At 36.9% G+C, this 12,343-nt stretch overlaps 1 long non-coding RNA gene across 1 annotated transcript in view; it reads right to left on the bottom strand.

Annotated features, from left to right (window-relative positions):
- The window catches only part of LOC121923740, a 91,460-nt gene extending 80,199 nt beyond the window's left edge, over positions 1 to 11,261 (bottom strand). The window contains exons 1-2 of the long non-coding RNA XR_006102455.1: positions 9,641 to 11,261; positions 4,677 to 4,775 (exon numbers count right to left, since the gene is read on the bottom strand). This is a non-coding gene — a long non-coding RNA (uncharacterized LOC121923740). The remainder of the gene's footprint in view (positions 1 to 4,676; positions 4,776 to 9,640) is intronic.
- Between the last annotated feature and the right edge of the window lie 1,082 nt (positions 11,262 to 12,343).

A 12,343-nucleotide genomic window follows, 5' to 3' on the forward strand; every position in this document is an offset into this window, starting at 1 on the left:
ATAGAAAAGGAGGAGGTGAGATAGGCTGATAGCTTGAGAGAGAAGATGGATCAAAAGAAGGCTTTTTTAAGATCGGCAAAACTAAAGCATGCTTAAAGGCAGAAGGGAAGGAGCGATTAGAGATAGAAAGGTTGATAGTGTAAAGAAGAGAAGGTAAAATACAGGGGCAACAGAAATCAAAAGGAAGTGGATAGAGAGGGTAGGTCATTGGTTTAGAAGAATTCAAGAGTTTAGATAATTCACCCAATGAAACAGAAGGCATAGCAGAGAATGCTCAAGTTATAGATAATTGAGTTGCTGAAGAATTCAGGGAATCAAGGTCGGAACAGATTGTTTCAATCTTAGTAGTGAAATAATCGGCAAGATCTGTTAAAACACTTTTGATGTTGCGCAGTACATGAGGCAACATGTCAATGTTTGGCACCAGATTTTCGACCTTTGTGACTGTAGACAGCAGCTTGTGAGCTGGAGAAACACCTCTCCCTTTCTCAATGAACAAACAGACACTGTAAACTTCTCTCAGATGAGGTTTTTATTCTTAGAAGTTCCACTGTGTACAACAATATACACATTGACACCATCCACCATCCACACTAGTAGCAACCCTCTCTGAGGTGAAATGCAAAGGCTCTGTGAGGCCTACTAGGCCTTGTCTCTCCCTCTGGTCTCACAAAAGATCCAGCCACCCTCCTGAGGGACTTTTCAGACTGGTGTCATTTCCACAGTACTTTACAGCACTTGTTGACTACCTTTTTGATGTCACTTCCTATTTAAAAGCCTAATTATGGCTCACAGTAACCTCTTAATGCCTGGTTACTATTAAAACCCACATTGTACATTTTCCTTGTGACTCTATATCCCAACAAAATCAGGTGTTGAGTAGTTCTGCCTTTTCTCTACTCCCTGTTAGCATTACACCATCTTCTCCATGCAATTGCCCCACCATTTCCTTCTTCCTTTTGCTGCATACATAACAAAAAAGTTTTATTTTTCTTAATGTCTCTAGCGATCCTGAGCACATTCTGCTCTTTAGTTTTTATGTCTTTACCCTTACACATGCTTGCTATTTGTTTGAATTCCTTTATGGTGATTTCCTCTTCTTTGCCATTTCTTATAGACATCCCATTTAAAACTTAACTCAGTTGAAAGGTTTCTTGGGACACCTCTAATTTTCCCTTTTCGCTGAAACTAAGCAGGGATGGGCAACATATAGTCATTAGGCTACAAGCACCCACTGCCTTTTTGAGGCTTATATTCTCCTACTGCCATTGCCTCCACTCAGTTATTGAATACTGGTTGGAATTGAAGTGGAGGTAGAAATCTCAGCTCTAGAGACACTAGTGCAACACCACTATCCCCAACCCAAAATATTTTTCTTGTCCTGCATTCATAATAAAATTAAGTGCCATGCAGAGAACCTCAGGTCCAGAATGAGGACACCTATACTGTATTGCATCTAGAAGCTATCCAGATGTTGATGGACAGCAATTCCTCCCAGTGTTACCCAGCAATAGTGAGAAGGAATGGTTGAAATCCAACAATTTCTAGAGAGCCACAAAATGTCAATTTCTGCCATTTCTACCCCTTTATTCCTTAAAACTGCAGTCTTAGAGTTTTCCTTGTTCCAGTGCTAGATCCAGAAACATTTGTGTTTTGTCCTTTTATTGATGTCCCTCTGCTTTAAATAGAGATTGTTTCTCTCTGAAATTACATATCCAAGATAAACCAACCAAAAATCTTCTGGCACTTTAAAGATTAACAAAATGCATGTGGCATACACTTTCATGAACTGCAGTGAGTTTCACTGGTTGTTTTTAAACCCCAGAGACTTTGTTGTTGCTGGCTGATAGTCTAATGTGGCTACCTCCCCCACCACAAAATCTAAGTAAAGTATTGTGTTGTTTTCTAAATCAAAATTATGTGCCATCTGCTTACAAACCACATAGCCAGTCCAGTTCATAGGAAAACAAAATGAACACAGCAAAATATAATTCCAGATTTAAAAAAAAAAAAAAACAGGAGTAAAATATATTCTAAGAATAAGAATTACTATATCTATATGTGGATGTGGATGTATGTGTACACACACACACACACACACTATGCTGTAATGGTATCTATTTAGGGAGAATGAAGCACATAATATATAACTGTATGTTTGTGTGAACTCAGAAGAAACACACTAGCAGAAAATTCTTTAGGCGGTAATCCTGTACATAATTATCTAGGATTAAGTCCCATTGAACTCAGTGGGGCTTACTTCTAAGCAGACATGAAGAGGATAACACCATAAGTGATGTTTTCTAATTAAAGTTTCTACCCAGAGTCATATTTGACAACAGATGAAATAGGAAATAATTTTCTTATTTTACTTTGGGAATTGATTTCCTCTTTTTTATTCATATCTTTACAGTTCATATGAAGTGCCATTTAATTATTAATCTCAGGTTTACAGACATCTCTACACTCTCAGTGCAGCAAGATTCACATTAGTAGCTTTTGAAATGAGTGAAGATTGATGTTGCTATAGCAAACTATTTCAGCTTCCACAAATTAGCCATCATAAGCCTTGAACTGAATATGTGTTTCATGCACAATACAATTATGCAATGGATGTTTCAAGCAACTCTGCTTAGTCTGATAATCTGGTTTGGAATAGTGATTTTTCCTCTTTTGATTGATGGAACTGTGGCTTTTTATGGAAAGGCCTATTCCAATTTCCTGATCAGAGTATTCAGTCATTTCAGTGACTCTCTAGTAGTTATTATGGTCAGCAGAAAAAGTAGACGACAGTCAATTAATGGAAAAGATACATAATATGTAAGGAAATCCAATGCATATTTTCAGTAACTGTCATAGGATAAAGTTGTGATATACAGTTGATTAGTTTCGCTCTCTCATTGTGAAGTTTTGAGTGGTGTGACAAAGTATTTGCAAAGCTAGGAGAGCATGGAATTGCTGTGTCCATGTCAGTCTTTTCGATATTTACAATGCTCCAGGAAAGAAGCTTGATAAGACCATCTGTTATATGCTGCATTATTCATGATAGTGATTTTGATGTTTCTTCATAGTACAGCCTCAGTGTTTGAGAGGGCTATCAAGCAAATTGCTTCTTTGCTTCAGCAGACTGTGTATTGGGTAGAAAGCTTTGCATCTTAGTATGTATAGAAGCATCCACTATATGTTTTGCAAAGCTCTGTTGCTTGTCAATGATGCATCACAGTTTTGAGCACCCTCAAGATCTCTTACATAGGCCATTATGTGTCCAGGTGCTTATCATTCCATTATGACACTTACCAGGATAGGTATAAATGATTACACTCACAATTGAAACCAAGAGGCAAAAAAGGTTGGGTTAAGTAGGGCTGCATCTTTTAACATTAGCAAAGGAGATCTGCATAAAAAATTGTCTGTGGTAGAAAATGGCTGAGGCAAGATCCACTTTGAAGGCACCTAATTTGCCTAAGGAAGGGTGACCATATCCCTTGATCAGTGTATACCTTGATTTGACAGGGACAGCTTCAGTTGATCATCTTATGTCCCACTTTTTCAGCTGCATTTAAAATGCCCCAATTTTCTCTCTTCCTCCCACTCTATCCCTTTATTTTCAGCCTTCTTTAGTTGCTGCAAATTGAGTTCATTGTACAAATTGCCATACAGTGGTGCCTCGGGTTACGAATTTAATTCGTTCCGCGGCCGCTTTCGTAACCCGAAAAGCCTTCGTAAGCCGAATTGCCATAGGCGCTAATGGGAAAAAGCCGCGTTTCGTGCGAAAAAGCCGAAAAAAGCACCAAATTTTTTTTTCGGAACCCGAGTAAACATTCGTAACCCGGAACAATTATTTCCTATGGGATTTTTTCGTATCCCGAAAATTTCGTAACCTGGGTATTTCGTATCCCGAGGTACCACTGTACTCAACTTAGCAGGAAGCAGAGGAGGGGTGGGGACAGAGACTTGTGCTTCTTAAACATACTACATAGGTTCCGGGATTTCTTCTTCATTAATAACTTGTGCCTGTTGTTGCCTGGCCATACACTTGTGGTCACACTTTGGTGTATCCTGGCCCCATATATTTCAGTTTTCATCTCTGAAATGTTACAGGCTCTCTCAGTGTATTGTGTAGTCTTTTTCTCCCTCACTTGGCCAGATTTTTGGGTTAAGGATGGCATTCTAAATATAAAGTCCCAAGATTATCACTATGTAATCAAAACAAGTCCCAAGAGATCCCAATACTCCAAGTGAAAAGTCTTTAAAATTCCTTTTCACCATTCCAATGGAGTGATCATAATACTGACGTTAGGTATAACTTTTTCTGCATTACCACTAATCTATTTCAGCATTTAGGATCATTCTGTATTGTGGGAGTGGCCAAAGCTCTGGCCCTGCATGCAGATGCCCAAGGTTTTTATTTTTGCAGCCCTTTACCCTCTTAATTTCCCTTTTGTGTTATTAGTCATCAAGGGGATTTCAACTTAGAGTTGTGCTATGAATGAGCTCCAGTCATCAGCAATCCCACATACTCTGCAATCCTGCAGCAATCTTGCAGAGTCAGGGCCCTAATGCTATGTTAACTGTTCCATTTCTTTGTTTTATAATTTCTAGGTTTCCCTAATTTATGCTTTTCACATTCCAGCTTCCTACTGTGTACATTGTTCAGCTTCAGACTTTCTACTTACCTCTGAGCATATGAACAGCTGAATGTCCTTCCAGCTTCAATCCAGTTGTGTTATTAGACATGGTGCTATTTATACTAGTCCTCTGATCTTCCTCAGCAGCTGAGTTTTTTTTAAAAAAAATCTTTTATTTAAAAACTATACATAAAATGATTAAGATTAAAACCAAACAAGATCAACCCAAGAAGAGTCTGTGAACAGATTACAAGGTTCAAACAAACCTATCTTTCTTCTAACACATCCCCCCAAAGGTGTACATGGTTTCCTGGTAACAGAGTTAAATATGAAGTGGAGTTTACAACTTTGAAAAAGGGAGACCATTTTTCTTTAAATGATATACCACATCCATTGGGGATTCCATTCTGTCAGAAAATTTTTCCATTAAAATGGAGTCCCATATTCTTCACCACCAACCTTCCAGATTTAATTGGCCAGTTTTCTACTTCTGAGCAATCTCTACTCTTGTAACAGCAATAAAATGTAATATTAAATGTCTATAGCTAAGGTTTTTGATACAATTAATAAACATTTACAAAAGTACTAAAAAGGGTCACAAATAATTTTTTTTGATGAGTAATCTGAGAGATTATAGAGGGAATTTGTTCCCAAAAGTTAAAAATGTGAGTACAGTAAAACCACATATGGAGGCAAGTTCTTCTATCAGAACAACCTCTCCAATGACAACGAGAGGAATTTTTATTAATATAAGTCAAGCAAACGGGTCGTATATCAGTTCTAAGGAACATTCTTTAATGAGAGCTGATCTAGAATGAAATGGAGGGCGATTCCCAATGCATTGCCATGCAGAATCTGGTACTAAGATGTTAAGTTCCAATTCACAGTTTAACTGCTAACCCATTGCCATACGAGTTTTCCATGAGTCCTTTAAAATGAACCTCATAACTGGAGGACTTATTTGAAGACACACAAAGATGTTCAAAAGGGGTTAGGTTTCTCATAGGTTCCTCTGTTCTAGCTATCTTATTTAACTGAGTGGAGATTTGCACTAATGTGAACCAAGCAGGTTTAATAGGAGACAAAATTTCAAGAATAGACTCCGTAGATTTTGGTTTGAGTCCATCAAAAAAAAATCTCTAACAGTATATAGCCCCTTCTCTTTCCATGTTTCAAAATAAGATTTCTCTTCACACTGGAATAAGGAGTGCAATAACAATAGTTGAATAGGAGAAGGGCTAGGAGCTAGCATATATTTCCATTTGCTCCGAAATTTAAGTGAACTGTAGAAACATTGGTTGTCAGCAAAATAGGAAATGTTTCAGTTTCCAGGAGCAAATATTAAGATCCTTACAGGAAAAGAAATATTGTCAGTTTCCAAAGGCATCCAAGATGAAGAATCATTCCCATGAATAATTTGGATTATTTGAGCAAGTCTAATAGCATGAAAATAATATAGTACATGGGGAATCACCAAGGCTCCGTGTTTGGAGTCTATAACTCTAGAAAGTGTGGAGAATCTCGTATTTTGATTCTGGAACATATAAGAGTTAATAAGTCTTTCACAGTTTTGAAAATAGTCTAATGGGGAGGTGGGGAAAAAACGGAATAGATTGAAATTAAAGAAGGAGTTTGTCCCATTGTTGATAACTGCATTTTTTTTTCTATGAGTAGATCTTTGAGATCATCCAGTTTGTAATAGATTTATAATTATGGTGAACAATTTGTAATAAATCTTTAGAGATTAATATTCCTAGATATGTAAAACTTGAAGGTATCAATTGGTATCCTGAGAAGAGTTTACAATATTGTTGACAATTCATATAGCAAAGCATTTTAGCTTTATAGATTTAGATTAGTATAAAATTTCTTAAAATTTATACTAATACCTGCATACTTAAATTTATTTAACAAAAATTTAGGAACAGCAATAGAGTACTCTGGACATGATAAAAAAATAAACACATCATCTGCATAAAGGGCCACTTTATATTCAGCCTTTTTACAGAGTATCCCTTTTATATTTTGGTTTTGTCTAATGCAATTGCAATTCAATAGCAATAGCAAATAATAGGGTTGACAAAGGATGCCTTTGTTTAGTTCCCCTATAATGATAAACTGGGAAAGAAAAACATCTATTAATTTGAATTACTTCTTAAGAATCACTATACAAATGATAAATAAATGACACAAATTTATCTCCAAAATTTATTTTTTTAAACAAACAAAATAGGTAAGGCCATTCAATATAATCAAATGCTTTAAGAGCATTTATTGAAGCAAAAGCCAAAGGGATGTGGCCATTGTTAGATATATGTATTATAGTCAACACTTTTCTTGTGGCATCTGAAAGTCTTCTTTTTGACATAAAGGCAACTTGATCTGGATGGGTATATTGCACTACAAAGGGATTTATTCTTGTAGCTAAGATGCACGTCATTAATTTCAAATCCTGATTAATAAAAGCTATGGGTCAAAAATTTCCTGTTTTTGGATTATCACCCTCTGGTGTTTTTTTTTAATTAGAGCAATCATAGAGGACTTCCAACTAATAGAGGAGGAAGACCATTAAGAGAATCATTAAAAAGTGTAACTAGATAAGGAGTCACATCATTCATTATTACTTTATAGAATTTGGAACAGTATCCATCCATTCATGGTGCCTTCAGAATTTCTAAGTGTGGTGGAATTATTAGAAGTAAAATCTGAAGTACAGGATCTATCAAGATATGTATCTAACAATTGATTAGCATCTCCACCTATAATAATTACACCTGCTGCTATTTCTGAGAGGTTTTGAAGAAAATTATTCATAAATTCTGTCTGTTTGGTGTTGGGGGGAAAAACTGTATCAAACATAATTAGGATAGAGAAAAGTTTTCCTTGCAGGATTAGAAACTTGCCTTCAGTATCTTGTCTAGAATTCTTAAATGTAAAGGAACATGCTTTATTAAAGATTATGTCTACCCCATGTGATTTACCATTACCTCCTACATTATATACTGATCTCCAAATTGGGGAGTTTTCAAAACAGGCTTGGTACTTCTACAAGAATACTTGGTATTCTTCACTCAGTTCTTAATTCAAACATGTTTAGAAAAGACAATTCATATTGTGATGAAATAGAAGAAAATGGTATCTTTTTGCAATCTGGGCATCTGTCCATCAGTTGTCAAGGTCAATCAGATCAGTAATAGAGCCAGTGTTTGTCTGAATACATCAATTTATAACTTATTTTGCAAATGATTCTACCTTAAGATGTTCTGCTAGATTCCATGGATCTCCCATATTCACTGGATTGGTTAATGTTGAGACTGATTTGCTGTTAGAAATCAGATTTATCTGCGCTTCTACTTCTTGCCTCCTGTTAACTTTCTTTAATGGGGAAATTCTGGGTTGGTGGTTACTTTTTTGCAGCTCTAAACTTGTAGATATCAGGTCAGTTGAATTTGACATTACTTAGTCTAATTTGTCTTGTTTTCTTCTCTGTATGATTTATGATTTATTGTGATGTCTGTTGATTGATGTTTATTTGATGTTTGATCAGTTGATTGTAATATTTTTTTTAGTATTTCCTGAGGTTTCTCTAGTGATTGTCTATTAATAAAATATTTCTCCAAATCAGAAATTTGTTTTGTGTTTTAGTCTCTCTTTTATCCTCTGTAGCCTTAAGCCCAATATTATTTAATAAGTTGCTAACTAGTGGAAAGCTTTCCTTTTCTTGCAAAAGGGGTTCAATAGATAAGTTATTAAATAAACGATCTGGAAAGATGACAAGGGCATTTAAATAGGGACTTTTCCTTATCATAAGATTTGGGATGAATGGGTTAGTAAAACTGAGTAGTAAACTTAAATAATGGCCAGAAGAGAAAAACACCATTACTGATGATAAATTTGTAGTTTTAATTTTCAAAGTTTGTTTAAGATATTTATTGGCTCTTGCAAAAGAGCTCCAGCTAAGAAATTTTCCATTAAAAGGGTAGACATCTATTACTCTCTTTGAGGATTGTAGAGATAAGCGATAGTCTCTTTCGTTAGAGATTGGCATACTCAGACCTTTGCAATGACACTGGGTTTTCTGATTTTCTTTCTGCTGGGTGGCACCATTAGAACACAAATTAGTTGCATTGTGTAATGGCAATTGACTCAGAGTTCTAGAGTCCACTTGTCCTTGTGCAAACATTAGGGTCAGCTGAGTCAACATGCTTAAAACTTTTGTTAATTTAGAACTAACAAGGTCCAAAGTTTGGGCTGTTAGCATGGACTGTTCAGCTAGAAAATTAGTACACAATCCCAAAGCATTACCTACTGGAGCTGCAGTTAGTTACATTTTCCAATGTATTACAATTCGTCAAGTTTCAGCCAATATCCTCATTTATATTTGTAAATGTTATATTTCACTGAAAGGAGTAAAGCTGTTAGAGACAGGTATCTCAGCAATGGGGGAGGTTTTGAGATATAAAAAAACCCTTCTATCTTACTTTGTTTAAAGATGTTTATATTCTTAGAAGACAGATTTTCCCCTTTCTTTTTCTCAGGGCAAGGTTAAGTTGCTTATTTTGATGGTAAAGGTGAAACAGATCTTTTTTTCTCTCTTAGTCATAATGACACGTAATAGCACTATTTCTTTTGGTTTTAAAATAATATACAAAGCAAAACCAAGAAAAATTTCTTGCAGACACTAAAGTAGCTTTATTGCATCCAATTAGCCATGAGTTGTAGTAATAATAATAATAATAATAATAATAATAATAATAATAATAATAATAATAATGTTTATTTATATTTCCCACCTCTCCAAAGATCGAGGTGGGATTACAACAATATAATTATACAAGATAATACAAATACTAATACAATCAATAAAACACTAATATTGAATTTACCAATTCCTATTAGTTCTCTAAAATCAATTTATATAGCTTCCAACATTCAGTTGTTTGTAAGGTCAAATACCACAGTATCTGCCATTATAATTTTAAAATAAGGCAACAGAAGGAATGATATCTTACAAGTCTTGAAGCTCTAATCTTTCCAACAAGGCTGTAGCAGTTTGCTTTTCAAAGGTTTCTGGGGTTAAGATAAAAAAATAAATAAAAATAAACAATGCCTTTATCAAGAAAAAAATAGCACACCAGGAGCAGCTAGCACACACAGCCTTTCTCCTCCTGGTCATCTCACGGAATTTATCTCCCTCAGTAACTGGATGTTTACCTTCCAGACTGGGTGAAAACAAGCAGCTTAGAGCCTCCCCTTTTAGGCTGGATTGGAGCTGGGGCGAACAGACATTAGGCCCAAATCCAGACAGATTCCACCCCCAAAAGGAGTGGATAAAATGTGGTAAACCGGCCCTTCTCCCAAAGAGCCAGATTTCCCCCACAAGAGCTAGCTCGGGGGCAATGCCACGCCCCCAAGCGGGAGAGAAGCCGGCCAGCATAAAATCGCCAGTCTGGCTTCTGTCTGGCTTGGGGGCATGGTGCATCTAAGCACAACACACCCAAGCCAACCCCAAGCTGGCCCACAGGCTGTCTGTTTCAGCCTTGAGAACCCCATATTCCAAGACTATCTGTTCCTTCATTTTGGAGGCAGATTCCCTGAACAACTTCTTTTCTATCCAAACAAACAAACAAACAACAACAACAAAAAACAGTCAACGTGAACAGCTACAATTTGAAGCCTTCACTTTAACTTTTAAATAGGTTTCTGTGACTCTTTGTACTCTTTGACATAAAAAATACCTGCTTTTCTAGCCCAGAAATGGATTCCTGGCCACTTTTGTTTTGCTTGCATTTTTGGCATGCTATAGGTGGACAGTAGCATCCTTGGGGGGGGGGGGGGGGGTGCAGGCAGCACTGGGTGACACCCCAGAAGGGGAATGACACCTCAGAAGAGGGAAGTGACACCCAGTGGGCCCCCTGCGGGTACTAGGCCCATGCGGCGGCTTCTCAGTGCCTCTGCAAGAACAATTTGGGCCTGTGTGGGCACTCCTCTGGGCCATTCGGCTACCACTCTGGGCCACGTGGGAGATCCCTAGGCCTGTGCAAGTGCTCTCTGGGTCCACACAACTGCTCCCTGGGCCCCAGAAGTCCCACCCCAGAAGTCACATGATCCCACACTGGGTGTCACCTGGTGTGAAAACACCATTGCCCCTGGATGGCACAAGTGCAAAGAAAGGAAGGAAGGAAGGAAAAAGAAACGAAACACATACATTATACTGAGTGCCATTTCCCTGAGGTTCAAAATATATCGGACTATCTCCACTTCTTGCCAATCAGTGTCATAGGCAAAAGGTTCTTATAAACATTTTATGATGAAAATGTATAGTTACAATTATATATGCCAGGTGTGTGAACAATGTAGTAAGACACATTATTAATACCATTTCCTACTTTATATGAGATGTGGGCTTGGGCAAATGGGAGTGACCTTGAAGTTTATGAACTTGGCCTTTTGGTGTGCCCAAGTTATCTCAGTCTGCAATAGAATAAGTAACCCTTTAATGAGCATGTACACATAAACTAGCATATATAAAAACTGAGTAACAATCATTTTCTCCTCAAGCATTGTTTTGGGTGGGAAGATCTTAACAAATCTCAAGGTGTGCATTTGTGCCCATTTTAGCTTTTGTTTCAATTCTGGTAAAGCATGCCAAATTTCCAGCAGTCAAAAATGAAATCACTGGATGGGAGCCGCTGGATTATTGGAATTAGCAGACTCTCAGTAATTCACTATACTAGTATTCTCTCTTTTCCATAACCATATTCCTCCACTGGCAATGGATATCAGGAGACCCGTGGAGCAGGAAGGTTGATCAAATGGTTTTCCTAACTGGGTATAATTTTTCAAAATATCAGAACCTCAGACAGCAAGACAGTTATGAAGAGAAAAAGTGCTGTAAAAATTTGTTACTGGAGGTGACTGCACAATCAAGGAACTAAGATCAGGGACTGAAGAGATGAATACATATTAAATAGGTACATTTGATTTATGTGACAGGTTGGCATACTTTTGCTGAGTAAAGAGCAAGAATCAATAACAAGCCACATCTATATGATATGGTGCCTGTGTATTTTTTGGGTGAATTTTAAAATCTTTTTGTTTTTATGTGAAAGCCACATAATTGTTTATATTTAAGTATGTTATATCTATGCCTATCTCTGAAATACTGTTTTCTCCATATGCAAAACATTCTATCCATTTGCTTTGACATCAATGAACTGTTTGGTTCCTAAACAAGAATGACAAAATGTTCAATATACACTCTTACCTTGAGACCCTCCTTTCTCTAGAAAGAGAAAGTGACGTACCATATATACTCAACTATAAGTTGACCTCATTTATAAGTCAAGAGCAGGTTTGGGAGCCAAAGTAATGGACTTTTTTTTATGACCCATGCATAAGTTGAGGGTAAAATTTAGGAGCATGTAACAAAGGATCTAAAGGATGAAGCAAAGGGAAACAATGCCAAAGAACTTACAGAAATCCAGCAGGCATAACTGTTTGTGTTCACACTAAATGCTGGATGGCTGAGAGAGTAAAGGGAGATCAGTGCTTCCAGGACAGATGACACTCTTGCCAAGGGGTGGTTGCTTATTTTATAAGAATTAAAGTACAGTTACATTGACTCATGTATAAGTTGACTCAGGTTTTTGGGGTCAATTTTTTGACTAAAATTTCTAGACTTATACATGAATATATACAGGAATCTTCATCTC

This window comes from Sceloporus undulatus, chromosome 2 (assembly GCF_019175285.1).
Source record: "Sceloporus undulatus isolate JIND9_A2432 ecotype Alabama chromosome 2, SceUnd_v1.1, whole genome shotgun sequence".
Lineage (NCBI taxonomy): Eukaryota > Metazoa > Chordata > Lepidosauria > Squamata > Phrynosomatidae > Sceloporus > Sceloporus undulatus.